This window comes from Chiloscyllium plagiosum, unplaced genomic scaffold (assembly GCF_037043375.1).
Source record: "Chiloscyllium plagiosum isolate Xiang-an unplaced genomic scaffold, Cpla_swu_hap1 HiC_scaffold_15, whole genome shotgun sequence".
NCBI lineage: Eukaryota > Metazoa > Chordata > Chondrichthyes > Orectolobiformes > Hemiscylliidae > Chiloscyllium > Chiloscyllium plagiosum.
In genome coordinates, this window is record NW_028270153.1 from 30,942,512 (window position 1) to 30,960,378 (window position 17,867).

The window sequence follows — 17,867 nt, forward strand, 5'->3', positions numbered from 1 at the left end:
ACTAAAACCAATCAATGCACTTAAATGTATGATAAAGAAAGATAAAGAAAAAATAAAAGCCTTACCTTACTGAGTCTTTTTCTTCCGGTTAGAGGAGGGGGCGGGGAGCGGGTGGGAGATACTGCACGTGTAGTATCTTGGGTTTAGCCACTGCCCAAATATAAATTAAGTCCTTACCTTCCCAGCAGCCCTCGCTTCACGCATCCTTCTCTCCTCGCCACTCTGTCAAAATGGAGGCCCGACTCCCAAGGTAAATACCTCTTTAAGTGGGAAAACTTACCCTTCCCGGCAGCCCTTCACTCCTTCTTCTCTCCTCGCCATGCTGTCAAAATCGACGACTGCCATCCATTTGGTGTGGGCATACCTACAATGCCATTAAGGAGGGAGTATTATGGACCAGGCCAGACCATTCAAAACATTTCAAGAATTTAGTCCAGACCTTAACTTTGCTAGTTGTTTTAAGTAGGTGTACAATGGATCTTCCCAGAGAGAATTAGCTGGTCAGCCAACTGAGTTTTAAACAAAACAGAATTTATTTACAAGATTAAGGAATGAAACACAAAGAACAGAAGATAGAATACCGGATAACTTATCCTATCCAAATCCCAACAGACTATTCCGACTTAATGATGCTGTTCCAAAATACTAGCAACATTCCCCATAGACACCTTCTTGGCACAAAGGTAAAATCAAACAAAAGCTTACAGGTTTTAAGTCAAAGGAGAGAAGTTAGCAGCCTTTTTCACACATCCCCTGCTGCAACTAGCTCTAATCTAAACAAAGGCTAGCTACACCACTAGTTGGTCATTCCCCTTTGATCATATCGGTTTTTTTCAAGACATGAAAGCCTTAGGCCGGAGGCATTACCTGTTGGGAATAAACAAAAAGGGCCCAAAAAACCTTTCAAATCCAGCCTAGTTGGAGCCTGGCCAATTATCCCTCTCTTAAAAAAAACTTAAGGGCACAGTAACCTTGAGAAAGGACCAGCTTTGTCACAGAAGTTCCAGGATTTAACCCAGGGATTGTGAAAGAAGGGCATTATATTTCCAAGTCAGAATGGTGCGTGGCTCAGAGTGGAACCTGAAGCTTTGCAATCAAGAAAATGAGTCTTTAATGTTAATGCCTTGTTCTGAGGTTTACACAGCTCTTCCACTGAAGTTATAGTGGAAGTTATCAGCAAATTCACTCAATTTTGGTTTTGAAGTTATGCAGTTAATTTTCCAACAGTCAATGGATAAAGACGTTACCCAGTGCAGCACCAAAGTACCACAGGGCAAATGGCCTGAGGTTGATTCTGAACTTGTACTGAAAGAAATGATTTCAGCACGTTCACTGATTAGCATTTGAAGTGTTGGTATTGTCAGCACTAATTAACCAGGGTTACGCCTGATTATTATTCTGTAACCCCACCTGTGTGGCTGTTGGGTGAGACCAGCATCATGCTAAATGGTGCATTCTTACTGAAGTATAAACCAATTAAGATTATAACAAAAAGTTCATTACAACATATCAATTAAATCAGTGGGAAAAAAAATCAGTCTCATGGAATAAAACTGCTCTGAAAATTAGCTTTGGATCTTAAATTACTTGGAGTTCCAGAGAGGTTGGGTGATAAAGCCAGGCCAGTACAAACACCCTGATGCAGCTTGGGACTGGTTGAAAGCAGATATATCATGGCTAAGTTGGTAAGGGAGATAAATGACTGGAAGATTTATTTGGAAGCTAATGGAAAATATCTACAATATCCTCTCACTAAAAAGACTTCTGGAAGTAAACAACCTGGTTGTAGTTTGAAATCATAACAACAAAACGAAGGATTTTTTTATGTTTAGAGGCACTGAACTGGAGCTCCATGGAGGCCCATGACTGAACTGTGGAATGCACAGACATGAAAGTTTGAAGAGAGTGAGAGGATCACTTAGCCACAATCTAATGGAAGGACCCTAACCAGCCTTTTAACTTGGAGAATAGCTGGAGCACTGAAGAGAAACGAATGTGAATTCCAGACAGTGTTAACATTCCTTTGTGATGACCTCAGGAAAAGTGACTATATCTTAAATATTTTATAAATTAAGCAGACTCATGAAGAAAATAAAGTAGAGCAGAATTTGTAGCATGGGTCACCCTAAGCCATTGTATTAATAGTGCTTACTTTGTTTAAATCTTTTTTGATTTACAATGAAGTTTATTTTGTAAAGAAAAAGTGTAATAATGTGGCACAACTCTTTCAGTTAATTGGTGTTGACTTTTTCTCTAAATTTGATGGTCCCTAAGAATATTGTAATAAGTTGAGGTTTTCATAATTTTGGAGATGGCTGCTCTGGTTACTGATGTTTACAGCGATAAAATTAAGAGACCCACACAACCTTAGTCAGAATGAGTAGAAATACCATTTAATAATTAAATAATCAGTTGAATTAAAAATACTTTAAGCATGCCTTCATGATTTAAATTTCGTACGGAAGATTCAGGATGAGCTTGCCAATTGGATACAAAATTGGCTTAATCGCAATTTTTTGGACTGAAGGCCTGTAACCAGCGGTGTTCCACTGGGATCGGTGCTGGGTCCACTTTTGTTTGTCATTTATATAAATGATTTTGATGAGAATATAGAAGGCAGGGTTAGTTAGTTTGTGGATAACACCAAAATTGATGGTATAGGACGCAGTGAAGAAGGTTTTCTAAGATTCTAAAGAGACCTTGATCAATTGGGCCAATGGGCTGAAGAGTGGCAGATGGGGATAAATGCAAGGTATTGCATTTTGATAAATTAAACAAGGACAGGCCTTTTTTTTAATGGGTAGTGTTGTGGAACAGATAGAGCTAGGAGTTCAGATACATAATTCCCTGAAGTTTGCATCATATACAGATAGTATGGTTAAGAGGTGTTCAGCATGCTTGCCTTCATTGTTCAGACCTTTGAGTACAGGATTTGGGACATTATGTTGAGGTTGTATAAGATGTTGGTGAGGCCTCTTCTGGAATATTGTATCCAGTTCTTATCGCCCTGTTATAAGAAGGATATTATCAAGCTTGAGAGGTTAATAATATCCCTGGTTAGCATGCTACCTCACAGCACCAAGGACCTGGGTTCGATTCCACCTTCGGGCGACTGTGTGTGTAGTTTGCACATTCTCCCCATGTCTGTGTGGGTTTCCTCCCACATTACAAAAGATGTGCAGATTAGGGTGAATTGGCCCTGCTAAATTGCCCATAGTGTTAGGTGCGTTAGTCAAGGGAATGGGTCTGGGTGGGTTACTCTTCAGAGAGTCAGGGTGGACTTGTTGGGCTGAAGGCCCTGTTTCCATACGTAGGGAATCTAACCTAATCTAATCATGACGGGATCACCATTAGTGCCAATACCGAGAACAGAGATTTCAAATACAGATTGTCAGGGGCAGCACAGTGGCTCAGTGGTTAGGACTACTGCCTCACAGCACCAGGGTCCCAGGCTCTATTCCAGCCTCGGGTGACTGTCTATGTGGAGTTTGTACACGTGTCGGGGTGCTCCAGTTTCCTCCCACTGTCCCAATATGTGCAGTTCAGGTGAATTGGCCATGCTAAATTGCCAATGTGTTAGGTGCATTAGTCAAAGGGAAATGGGTCTGGGTGGGTTACTTTTCGGAGGGTCAGTGTAGACTGGTAGGGCTGAAGGGCCTGTTTCCCCACTGTAGGGAATCTAATTTAATCAAAAAGGTTTCAGAAGAGATTTGCCAGGAATGGAAGGCTTGATGCGAAGGATAGGCTGGCATTCTTTTCACTGGAACATAGGAGGAGTTTATAATGGTTTTTAAAATCATGAAAGGCATACATAAGGTGAATGGCAGGTGTCTTTTCTCTTGGGTAAGGGATTTCAAGACTGGGGGCATATTTTTAAGGTGAGAGGAGAAAGCTTTGTAAAAAAGAAGGGGACTATTTTTGTACACAGAGAATGGTTTGTGTGTGGATGAATTTCCAGAGGAAGTGGTGGATGCGGGTACAGTTACAATGTTTAAAAGATTTGATAATTACATGAATATGAGATGGTTGGAGGGATATGGGCCAAGCGCAGACCAGTGGGACTATTTTAGTTTGAGATTATGGTCGGCATGAACTATTTGGACTGAAGGGTGGGTTTCCATGCTATAAGACTCTATGACTCCAAATGACAGTGCTGTCCATTATCGAAAAGGGCATCCCTGAGACTGTGGTCATTGGCAGTGCTAGAGAGATTAATTATCTGGAGATTTCATTCAAAAATCTCCTTCCTGCTTCCCACTTCACCCTTGTCTCACAATATCTTCTGACCCACAAGATTCAAAATATTGAAACCACATGACTCTTATTGCTCCCTCACCTCTCACCACACTCTAACTCTGTCCCCTTCTAAAATTTCATGAACACAAGAACTAGAATCCTTCCAGTTAGAAGAGTCCAATAAACAAACTGAAGATCTATTATAGGTTATAGAAGAAGGATGATGGACATACACAAGCAACTACTTGATCCACATTGGAAAGCTGGTCAGAAAGCTTGCATATACATTGAATAAAAAGGAATAGATGATATGATATAATGCAGCCTCTGATGGTAAATGCTACAGCTTCCATTGCATTGCATACTGTCTGCATAAAAAGCCCAAACGATTGAAAAGAATTCTCAATATGCTATCTTCCAAGTTCACTTGTATCCCACTGTTCAAAGGGACTTCTGAGATGCCACAGTAATCCAACAATCTATTTTCAAACAGATCATCAGCATGGCTGCGAAGCCTCTCTGGAAGAGTGGCAGTGGTTCCATGTTATAGCAGCCTGTTGTTCTCTTTTAAATGGTAGCCCTGCTGTCCCACCCCTGTCACTGTATTAGTTTTTTTGCAGTCACCCGTGATCTAGCTACAGTAAACAGCTGTACCTCAGGCTGATCTAGTGCAATGTGCTCTCTAATTCCAGAGTGGCTTGAAGGTCGTCCTTCAAATTTATCTTAATTCTGTATTCATTCCATCAACCTTGCTCAATTCCCAAGGAAGCCCAACCTGACTACTCATGTTCAAAAGCAACTTTTTCACAGTAGATTTTTTTTGATGAAAACCATACCTCAAAGCCATCTTCTGTAGAGTATTAAAACTTCAGCAAAGCATAGGAAACCTCAAAAAATGTATGCAATTGCAGTGGCCAGAAGAAATAATTCAGCAACTAACCTGTAAGTATTTCATGACCCATTAAAATAGCACTGGTGGGGGTTTCTTCATTTTGTTTAATAACTTGTGGAGTTGAGGTAGGTGTTTGGCTCCAACATGGAATAGGAATTGAGAGGTAGCATCCAGTCAAGATGGCCAAATAATTCACATCTCTGCCTCATGGGTTTTGATGGTGATTGGTATATGCATGTATGTGAACTCCTTTACTAATTTAGTGTGCAACATACTTTCTATGAATTCAATCGGGTACAACAAACTCCATTTGAGACTTACGTTGGCTATGTAGTTCCTAAAGGTATTATCAATCAATTTAGTTAAAAGGAATTGTTGGTAAGAGGCAGGAAATACTACAATTACGTTAACCTGATGATTCCCTTTATATGTAAACTCAATATAAACTTGATGTTGAATGTTTGCGTGTAATATGATCAAAGGCTTCATAACATTGCACAGAATTACATCTGAAGTACATTTAGCAAAGAACATTAAATGGACAGTTGAATTAGCTATGGTTTGTAGACTTTTAAACTTTAAATTTTATCTGCAGTTTGAAGAAATATCAGTTTGGAGAGCAAAATAATTAAGCATTTATTAGAATTTAACTAAACTCATAAACCCTTTCCAATCTCAATTGGTGTATAATTATTCAACCTGAATTCCTTGATTCCTGGTAAACTACCGATGATCTTCAAATTAATCTGAGTGATTTGGATTGCAATAAGATTCATTTTATACACTTGAAATTATTTAAAATAATGCTTTGTATTTGCTAATAATGAAACCATCCCTCATTTTATGAATTAAATACTTACCCATCCAGAACTTAGATAATATTCTGCTTAATGCTTTTATAACTGAATGATATCTCTCTCTACTATGCAGATAGTTAGGATTAGTAATTGTATAATTTTCTTCTGGCTATTTTCTGTGCATTCAGACATCGCGAGAAAGGCCACATCTAGCTATGCTACTCACAGCACTCAGAAAGAAAAATTCCATAACATGTTTAAGCTGGTGTCAAGCCTCACTTGACAGAAGTGTACCTTAGGGAATTGGGTGTGACTTTTGATGTTTGTTTGAACAATGGAAACACCATAAATTGTGTGCGATGGCCTTTATCCTCAATGCCCATTCTTGTAAATTAAGCTGCAAGAAGGGAACAAGTGTTAGATAATATGGATTAACTATATTGTAGATATAATCAATCAGCTCCAAAATTATGACTCAGATCAGGAACAGGATTTGGATGGATCAGTCATATGGGGCTAAAGTTTGGGCTGGACTATGTTCGCTGTTTCTTCACTCCAATCATTTCTAACAACAATGGGGAAGGAATATGTTAAGGGAGATTTTGGATTGTCTTGGAATTTCATCTTTTACCACTTTAAAAGGCATTATTTGAATGCCCCTTTTTGAAAGTCGCTCATCTGAGGTAAGAGAAAAACAATGCAGATCCGGGAAATTGGAAATAAGTATAAGAAATTCTGGAAACCACTTGTTAACTCAGGCAAAGCAATTCTGATAAAAGGTTAACATGTGGGCAACACAGTGACTCAGTGGTTAGCACTGCTACCAGCCTCCTGCTCATCACAGCACCAGGGGCCCGGGTTTGAGTGCAGCCTCGAGCGACTGTCTGTGTGGCGTTTGCACATTCTCCCCGTGTCTGTGTTGGTTTTCTCTGGGTGCTCCAGTTTCCTCTCACAGTCCAAAGATGTGCAGGCTAGGTGGATTAGCCAGGGGAAATGGGTAAAGGGGGTGAGTCTGGATGGGGTGCTCTTTGGAAAGTCACTGTGGATTCGATGGGCTGAATGACCAGCTTCCAGACTGTAGGGATTCTATGACTCTACATCATCACTTGAACTGTTGTTAGAGAGCTTGTCGCTGATCTTAAACAAAGCTTCAGTCCAAGATATAGTGATCGTTATTGCAAGAACTTTAACTTGTTGTGTAGTGATCTACAACATTGTTTAATAGAGGTTCCCCGTCTGTAGCTAGAGTGATATTACTAAACTCCAAGGAACCCATCATGTTCCTGAATGAACTCAGACCAGGAAATGAAAAGCATTACAACTTAGCATAGATTTAAGCATAGAGTCATACAGCACAGAAACAGACTCTTCAGTCCAACTCACCCATCCCGACCAAGTTTCCAAAACTAAACTATTCCCATTTGCCTGAATTTGGTTCATTGTGAAAATTCACACCCAAACTGATATGTATGTGCGTGTATGTGGGTATGTGTGTGTGGGGCGGTATGAATGTTTGTGAGAGTGTGTGTATGTGTATGTGTGTGAGTATAAAGAGATATAAGTCTGTGAGAGTGTACATGTGTGGGTGTGAGTGTGGCAGGTGTGTACCTGTGAGTGTCTCAGATAGAGCTTGTGTATGAGAGAGGGTTTGCGTGAGTATATGGGTCCACAGGAGTGTGTGTGTGGACTATAATCTTGTGTCGTAGCTCCTGAGAAGTCTTGAAAAAAAAACATTATTCTTAAGCCTTTACATGTTAAAGCCTGTGGATCTCTTCTCAGTCTTCTTGCTGTTTCAATCACTAACTGTTTTTCTTTATAGTGCTGGAGTCACACTAGGACCAGGCAGGGGCACAGATCCGGCCCGGACCTGCGCATTGTGATCCAGTGGGCCTGTTCCACACTCACCAGGCCCGACTCCAACTCCAGTCCCAGGAACTTTATGAGCACTTCTCCAGGGAATCAAGGGGGTCCTCGCTTTCCACGCGTTCTAGGACACCCATGAGCCGTAAGTTTTTTCTTCTACTTTGTTTTCCAGGTCGTCCACTTGTTCCTGAAGGATCCGAACCTGGTCTTCCAGTGTTCAGATCCTTCCTCCTGAGACCTCCGCCACAGTCTCCGATGCCGTGGTCCTCTGCTCCACTGCTTCTACTCTTCGGACCAGTGTTTGAATCTCCTGCTCCTGCTTTGTCAGCATGGCAGATATCGGCTCCATCGCTGCTTCAATCTTTTCTCGGAGTTTGGCAAACTCTGAGAGTAAATGCTGCTGCCCCATTAAATCCAAGTGGGCTGCCCTGGGAGTTTGAGCAGTGGCTATGGGCACCTTCGACGCAGTAGGGACTGCCTGCCTTCTGTACTCCTTTTGCTACTTTTCCTTTATTCGTCTTCATGCTGATCTTAGAGCTGTCAAACCACAATGTTAGCAGCTCCAGATGTTCAGTAACTTTATATTATCAATCTCGCTCCTGGGGTGGTTAACAAGGTGTCGTTGGGGGGAGTGGGGGGGTGGTAAAGGTCCACTGTGCCAGGGGGTATGGCACAGAGCCCGGCACAGCAGACCACTCAGACCGTCTCCCTCTTGGGTCGCACTTTGTTATTAAGCAAGGGCTTTGTCCACATTGCCAATAAAATCCAGTTGCACCTGAATGAAAAAGGTATATCATGTTACAGTGTCCAACAGTAAAATGAAAACTGTAAAGGATAAGTTCCTGCCACATCAACTGACTTTATCTTTGGGGGAGTTGACAGGGAGTGTTGGGACCCCAACCTCTGGCAGAGCAGGAATGACATTCAGTAACCTCCAGATATTCTCCATACATTACATCTGGCCTTACATTCAGTTTCTGAAGGCTAGTGGCAGCAAAAGCTAACAATTCACTGTCAACAATCACCAACTTCCCATCTTCACAACACAATCCTCCTTACTAAATCTAGACCATTGATTCAATTTCTTTCTCCATCTATTTCACCAGAGCAGTTGAGGCTTTTCTAGTCTTTCCTGGAAGGTGAACGTAATGAAGCCCAGAAAATTTGAGTCGTAGAGTCATAGAGATGTACAGCACGGAAGCAGATCCTTCAGACCAACTAGTCCATGCTGACCAGATATCCCAACCCAATCTCATCCCACCTGCCAGCACCCGGCCTATATCCCTCCAGACCCTTCCTATTCATATACTCATCTGGATGCCTTTTAAATGTTGCAATTGTACCAGCCTCCATCACTTCCTCTGGCAGCTCATTCCATACATGGACCACCCTCTGTGTGAAAAAGTTACCCCTTAAATCTCTTTTATATCTTTCCCCTCTCACCCTAAACCAATGCCCTCTATTCTGGACTCTAACCCAGGGAAAAGAATTTGTCTATTTATCCTATCCATGCCCCTCATAAATTTATGAACCTCGATATTGTCACCCCTCAGCCACTGACACTCCAGGGAAAACTGCCGTAGCCTATTCAACCTCTCCCTATAACTTAAATCCTCCAACATTGGCAATATCCTTGTAAATCATTTCTGAACATTTTCAAGTTTCACAACATCCTTCCCATAGTAAGGAGAGCAGAATTACATGCAATATTCCAAAAGTGGCTAACCAACGTCTTGCACAGTCACAGCATGACCTCCCAACTCCTGTAGTCAATGCTCTGACCAATAAAGGAAAGTATACTAAACGCCTTCTTCACTATCCTATCTCCTGCGACTTTACTTTCAAGAAGCTATGAACCTGCACGCCAAGGTCTCTTTGTTCAACAACACTCCCTTGGACCTTACCATTAAGTTTATAAGTCCTGCTAAGATTTGCTTTCCCAAAATGCAGCACCTCACATTTATCTAAATTAATCTCCATCTGCCACTCCTCAGCCCATTGGCCCATCTGATCAAGATCCGTTATAATCTGAGGTAACCTTCTTCGCTGTCCACGACACCTCCAATTTTGGTGTCATCTGCAAACTTACGAACTATAACTCCTATGTTCACATCTAAATCATTTACATAAATGACCAAAAGTAGTGGACCCAACACTGATCCTTATGGCACACCGCTGGTCACAGGCCTCCAGTCTGAAAAACAATCCTCCACACCACCCTCTGTCTTCTACCTTTGAGCCAGTTCTGTAGCCAAATAGTGAGTTCTCCCTGTATTTCATGAGATCTAACCTTGCTCACCAGTCTCCCATGGGGAACCATGTCGAATGCCTTACTGAAGTCCATATAGGTCACATCTACCGCTCTGCCCATATCAATCCTCTTTGTTACTTCTTCAAAAAACTCAATCAAGTTTGTGAGATGTGAGTTCCCACGCAAATAGTCATGTTGACTATCCCTAATCAGTCCTTGCCTTCCAAAATACGTTTAAATCCTGTCCCTCAGGATTTCCTCCAACAACCTGCCCACCACCAACATCAGGCTTACCAGTCTGTAGTTCCCTGGCTTGTCCTTACCACCTTTCTTAAATAGTGGTACCACATTCGCCAACCTCCAGTCCTCTGGCACCTCACCTGTGACTGTCGATGATACAAATATCTCAGCAAGGGGCCCAGCAATCACTTCTCTAGCCTCCTACAGAGTTCTAGGGTACACCTGATCAGATCCTTGGGATTTATCCATCTTTATGTATTTCAAAACATCCAGCACCACCACCTCTGCATTATGGACATTTTTCAAAATGTCACCATCTGATTCCCTCCATTTTATATCTTCCATGTCCTTCTCCATGGTAAAAACTGATGCAAAATACTCATTTAGTATCTCCCCCATCTCCTGCGGCTCCACACAAAGGTCGCCTTGCTGAACTTTGAGGGGTCCTATTCTCTCCCTAGTTACCCTTTTGTTCTTAATTAACATAATGTCCAACAGCAAATACTAATCTACTTCTGGAGATACAGATTCTGAAACTTACTTATATCTTTGGCTTGGAGAAGCCAGGGTGTCTCAGCATAGCAGTTATGAGTTTCACCACATTATCAAACTGCCTGGAAACCACCTTGAAGGTTCCATTAGTCTACTCTTCTCATTGTACAAATAATCTTTAGCTTCTAACTGGAACAGGGTCTAAACACATCATTCTCAGGATGGCAGGTTATTACTACTGGGATACAGCCAGAGACAGTTCTAGGTCTACAGCTGTTCATAATGTTTATAAATACTTTTGGATGTTAGGATCAGTTTTTATATTGTTGAAGAAACCTGTTTGGGAACGTAAGTTGTGAAGAGACTATAATAGGTTTCAAGAAGACTTTACAGGCTAAGTGAATGGGTTATAAATTGGCAGAAAAAATATAAATGTGAACAATTATGAAGCTATTCACTTTGGTGGTAAAAACAAACTGCAGGATATTTCATAAATGATGAAGGATTGGAATGTGTGGGTGTTCAAAGGGATCTGACTGCACTTGTCCACGAATCATTAAATGTTAGTCTGAAGGGGCGGCAACCTCTTAGGAAGGTAAACAATATGTTGACCTCCATTGCAAGGGGTTTTGAGCACAGAAATAAAGATGTCTTGCTGCAGTATTGCACACAATTTTGATCTCCTTAACTAAGAAAGAATATCATTGCAATAGACAGAGTTTAACCAGGTTAATTTTTGGGATATCTGGACTGTTTTATGCAGAGATTGAGGATATTGGGACTGTTTTCTTTAGAGCTTTGAAAAATGGGAGGTGATCTCATTCAGACTTGTGGACTTTCCATAGGTCATGGCAGGATCGATGCTTTCCCCTGGCTAGTGACTCTTGCCTCAATGTCATAATCTCTAATAAGGTTGGCCATTTAAGAAAAATTGATAGGTTTCTGGAGATTAAAGACATTAAGTGACATGGAGATAGTGCAGGAAAATGGTTTTGGAAATGATCAGTTATGATCCAAAATGGCTGGGCAAGCTCAATGTACTGAATGGCCTACTCCAGTTCCAATTGCAAGAACTGTCTGATGATCTGCTGTACCATTCTTCTTCGCCTCAATTTTTGACCCCTTTAGTCCTTTCTGCTTTCATTTGGCAATTTGCACAGAGATTAATATGTCACAAAATTAGGTAATATTTCTAATGAGCAAATAACGTAACACACTAAAAAGTTTTCACATGCAATCATTATCTGAGGAAAACAGTTTATTATAAAGTATAGTCATTACCATTTCTGATTTTGCCTCTTCTACTCTCTCCTTTGATTAGCTATATCTTTCTAACCAAGGTGCACATACATTGGATATTGATGCTTGTCCTAACACTTCTAGCCCCATCAATTCAACAAAATAAAAATTAACTAAGATGTCTGATTTATATTTTTCAGATACACAACCCTTTACAAGTGTACTACCAAACAACACTACAATAGCTGGAAAATGTGTGAAGTACCATTATTGTATGCATTTAATTAGAATTTGAACTGCACATCAATAGTCTACTGGCATGAATAACAAGTCCTGGTTAGACTTATCAAGTTCATGAATGTGAAAAATGACAGAAAAACAAAAAACAAGACTACTTACACTTCTCATTTCAGTGAGAAGACTTGTAATTGTCTGGGAGAGATGAAAAATCAAAAAATATCAGAGCAAGTTGAAAGAAATCTTCTCCAACTACGATAGGCAACCAAAAATAATGCAGACCTTTCTGACTCTAATAAATGTTACTTCATTTCTCACTCAAACTTCTGAATAATTGAGTATACTGTATCTGTTTTGAAAGAAATCTACCTGAATGAGCATTGTGTAGAGTCACAAAGCTGGTCCCTTTTTTCTAAAAGCTGTTCCTTTTCTCAAGGATACTGTGTCCTTGGTTTTTTTCAGAGGTGTTATAAACAAGCTCCTGGTTCCAATTAGACAGCTTTGGTACAGAGATTAAATGGTATTGAGATGGCTATTTGTTTCTATGTAAACAAATGAAACTTCAGGCCAAAATGATCATGTTTTAGAAGTGACCTGTATAATGAAAAGGGAGTGCTCAGCTCTCTAGCTGAGCAGTTCAGTTCAGAACTGGTTAGGAGTTCAACAGTGAGCTGTGTGGAAACTCTCTCTCTCTCTCTCTCTCCTCTGCCCTTTTAACTTCAACCTGTAAATATATGTTCATTTATACTGGGGTTTTTAAGGGGGTTTGCTTATTGAGAAGGATGTGTATATTCAGAACAGCACAGTTAAGTCTAATTTGGATAGATTGCGTTCTGTACATGTTCTTTATTCTGTTCTTTGTGTTTCATTGTGTAATTTTGTGAATACATTTCTGTCTATTTTAAAGTCTAGTAGTCAACCTAGCTAACTTACTCACTGTACACTTACCGAAACAAATTGCAAAGTTAAGGTCTGGGTTGCCTGCTCAAGAATGTTTTGAATGGTCTGGCCTAGTCCATAACAGACTGGGGGTTCTTTGAGGCATTGTACCAGCGAATGGTAGGTGCTAGTATCTTTATTTCGGGTGTGGATTTGGTTGGGTAGACAAAGCTTGGGATAGTAATAGCTCTTTCAATCACCACAAGTTTTCTGGAAGTGGATGTGGTGACTTTAGAAGGTTTTCAAAAGGTGAATAAGACCAAGCTGCAGGAATTAGCGGACACGCTGGAATTGGAACTGCCTGCTTCTGTGAGGAAAGGAGAGATAATTACAGCAGTAACTCAGCATTTAAACTTGCTGGAGAAACCATCAGAATCTATAGAGTATGGCAAGAATTCAATTGCAAATGAAGCAGCTTGGGTTAGAGGAAAAAGATAAGGAAAGGGCAACAGAAATGAAACAGTTTGAGTTACGATTAGAAGCAGAAGATTGGGAAAAAGAGAGAGCAGCAGAAAAGAGGGAAAGAGAGCAGCAAAATAGACAGAAGAAGAGGGAGCAGCAGAAGAGAGAAAAAAAGAGAGTTTTGAACTTCAGACACTGACACTTAAGGAAAGGCAGCTTAACAGGCTGGAGATAAAGGCTGAGAGTGGGCTTAGTGAGGAAGAGAGTGAGGATGAGCAAGCCCCTGGTAGTCAGAAACCTAGTGAGAAACTGTTTACCATACATCAGGAGCATCTCGGAACTGACAGCCAGACTACTGCGACCCCTAGGACTCATAACGGCACACAAACCAACAGCCATGCTCAGACAACAACTCACCAGAACGAAGGACCCGATACCCAACATGAGCAAAACGAATGTAGTGTACAAAATACCATGCAAGGACTGCACAAAACACTATATAAGACAAACAGGAAGACAGCTAACAATCCGCATACATGAACATCAACTAGCCACGAAACTACACGACCAGCTATCCTTAGTAGCCACACACGCAGACAACAAGCAACATGAATTCGACTGGGACAACACTACTATCATAGGGCAAGCCAGACAGAGAACAGCCAGGGAATTCCTAGAGGCATGGCATTCATCCACAAACTCCATCAACAAACACATCGACCTGGACCCAATATACCAACCACTACAGCGGACAGCTGAAACTGACAACCGGAAGCGGCAGGGACAGACCACTATAAACACCGGAGGAAACATCAAAGAAGCGCTTCGCAGGAGGCTCCCAAGCACTGATGATGTCGCCTAGCCAGGGGACGAAACGTTTGCAACAAAAACTTCCAGCTCGGCAAACAGAACCACAGCAATGAGCACCCGAGCTACAAATCTTCGCACAAACTTTGAACTGTTTATGTATGACCAAGCATTACCTAAATTTGATGAGAAGGATATGGAAGCCTTTTTCATCTCATTTGAAAATATGGCTAAAGAAATGCAGTGGCAAATGACAATATGGGTTTTGTTGATCTGAACGAAGCTTGTAGGTAGGACTAGTGAGGGATTTGCATCTCTATCAGAGGTAGATCCCAGTGAAGATCATAAGGATAACTTACTACAGGGTAAAAAAGAAACCCTTGAGGGGGACAAAAAAGCTCCCATATTTTCATTGTAATAAAGTGGGTCACACAAAATCACAGTGTTGGTGGGCTGGGAGAAAGCCAGATGTAGGAAAAACAGACAAGCCTGGAAGTTTTGTTGGACTAACAAAATGCACAAGGGACGTGAAACAACTGCTTCAGAGCGTACAAGATGATCAGAAGTTGATTAAGGAGGAAGTGCCAGATCTGCTTAAAAAATATACAAACAAGGGTAAAGTTTATTCACATAGGCCAGGAGCAGTAGGTAATGAGGTTACAATATTAAGGGAAACAGGATCCTCTCAGTCTATGATGCTGAAGGATGAGGAGATATGTATTCCTGAGGGATTATTGCCAGAAAAGGTACTGGTAACATGTATTCATGGTGAGACAAAAAGTGCTCAGTTATGTAAAGTGAGGTTAGAGAGTCCAGAGAAGAGTGGGGAATTTGTAATAGGAGTAGTGGACAAACTCTCAGCTCCAGGAAGACAATTTGTCCTTGCAAATTATATAGCTGATTCACCGGTAGGCACGCTGCCTACTCTAGTTGAAAAGCCTGTTGAGACACAGGCAACTGAAGAAATGAAGGATGCTTATCCAGGAATTTTCCAGATTGTGTGATCACAAGATCACAGAGACACAAGTTGAAGCAGGAGAGAACAAAAGACACAGATAAGGAAGCTTTATCCGCAATTTGTTTTGATCAGATAAGTGGGACAGAGCAGGAACAACTAGATAAATGTACAAGTATCTTTAGCTCTGTTAAGCTTATTGAGTTACAACAGAAAGATGAAAAGTAAAACGGTTGTATCAAAAGGCGTTTACAGAGAAGGAGAGTGAATGCATCCCTGTGTATTATTACTTAACAAATGATGTCTTAATGAGGAAATGGAGATCATCACACATTCGAGCAGATGAGAAATAGGCAGAGATTCATCAAATTGGTTTGCCAGTAGGGGCTAGAAAGGAGGTGCTGCGAGTGGTGCATGAGGTATTACTTGGAGGTCATTTAGGGGTGAGGAAAACACAGGCTAAAATGCAAAGACATTTTTGCTGGTCTGGACTACAAAAGGATGTAGTTGAATTTTACCAAATGTGTCATACACGTCAGCTAATCGGAAAACCACAGGCAGTAATACAACCTGCTCCTATAATACCTATTACAGCATTTGAGGAACCTTTCACAAGAGTCTTGATTGATTGTGTAGATCCCCTACCTCAAACAAAAAGTGGGAACAAGTATTTATTAACAATAATGGATGTGCCGACTAGATTTCCCGAGGCAATCCCATTACGCAATATCACAGCTAAAAGAGTTGTAGAAGAATTACTCAAATTGTTTGCTAGATACAGACTACCAATAGAGATCCAGTCAGATCAAGAATCAAACTTCATATACAAATTATTCAAGGAGGTTATGAATAACTTGGGAATAATATAATTCAAATCCAGTGTGTACCATCCAGAATCGCAGGGAGCACTAGAGAGATGGCATCAAACACTGTAGACCATGTTGAGTGCTTTATGGTCAGGATTATCCAGTTGTTTGCGATAAGGGAGTTTTGTTTGTACTTTTTGCGATCAGAGATGCACCGAGTGAATCGACCAAATTCAGTCCATTTGAATTAATTTTTGGGTATGAAGTAAGAGGACCGTTAAAATTGATTAAGGAGAAATTAATAAGTCAGAATTCAGAGATCACCTGTTTGGACTATGTGTCAAATTTTAGAGCACGATTAAATAGAACTGGAGAGTTGGCTAGGCAGCATTTAAAGGTATCACAGCATACAATGAAACAGGAAGCAGATAATAAATCACAAATTTACAATTTTGCAATTGGGAATAAGGTATTGGTGTTCCTTCCAGTAACAGGTGAGCCTTTAAAGGCAAGGTTTAATAGACTGTATCAAATCGAGAGGAAATTGAGTGAGGTGAACTATTTGATAAGGTCTCCAGACAGGAAGAAATCTCACAGAGTGTTTCATTGAATATGCTCAAAAGGTATTTTGATAGGGAAGGAAAGCCAGAGGAGAAGGTGTTAATGATTACAGCACAGAAGGAAGAACCAAGTTCAGAGAATTCTGAATTGGACATTCCTCAAATCAAATTGGACAATGAGGAAGTTGTCAAAAATTGGGAGAAATTATTGAGTTACCTTCCACAAGAAAATCAAAATGACCTGAAAGAGTTATTACTATCACATGGGGAGATATGCGGAAATAAACAGGAAAGTACTAACTTAATTGTGCATGATGTAGATATAGGAGATGATGTTCAGATTAAGCAACATCCTTATTGGTACAACCCTCTAAAGTTGGCACAGGTTCAGAAGGAGATAGAGCGCATGCTCCATGTTGGCATAATTGAAGTGAGTTACAGTGACTGGAGCTCACCCATAGTCACGGTGCCAAAGCCAGATGGTACCCAATGGTTATGTGTGGAATATTGCAAAGTCAACGCCGTTACGAAGACTGATGCATATCTAATTCCATGGTTGGAGGACTGTGTTGGAAATGTGGGACAAGCAACTTACATTTTGAAGTTGGACTTGCTCAGACGCTACTGGCAAGTACCTCGGTCAGAGAGAGCAAAGGCAATTTCGCCTTTCGTAATGCTAAATTCACTATGTGAGTTCAAAGTCGTGCTATTTGGTATGAAAAACGCTCCTGCCACATTTCAGAGACTGAGTAATAAGGTTATTGCCGGATTACCCAATTGTGTAGTGTATATTGATGACCTGGTAATTTTTAGTTACTCACGAAAGTACCATTTATAGCATTTATCGGACTTGTTCAATTGACTCCGGAAGGCAGGCTTGGTGGTAAGCCTAGCTAAAAATTAATTTGCCAAAGCCCAAGTCACCTTCCTGGGCCATGTTATTGGACACAGACAAATAGCCTCATGGGATGTGAAAATGAAAGTATTTGGGGAATTTTCCACACTGTCGACAAAAAATGCAGTACGATAGTTCCTGGGATTGAGTGGATTTTACTGAAAGTTTGTGCCGAACTTTGGCAGTATGGCTGCTCCACTCACCGAATTGTTAAAAAAGGGCATTTGACAGCCTAAAAACTGTGTTAACCATTGCC

General features: G+C 40.8%; 1 protein-coding gene across 1 annotated transcript in view; it reads right to left on the reverse strand.

The window, feature by feature from the left end:
* Positions 1-309: 309 nt before the first annotated feature.
* Positions 310-17,867, reverse strand: part of ccm2l (CCM2 like scaffold protein) — a 118,350-nt gene continuing 100,792 nt past the window's right edge. The window contains exon 12 of the transcript XR_015759560.1: positions 310-364. The gene's annotated coding sequence lies outside the window, so the exon portion shown is untranslated. The remainder of the gene's footprint in view (positions 365-17,867) is intronic.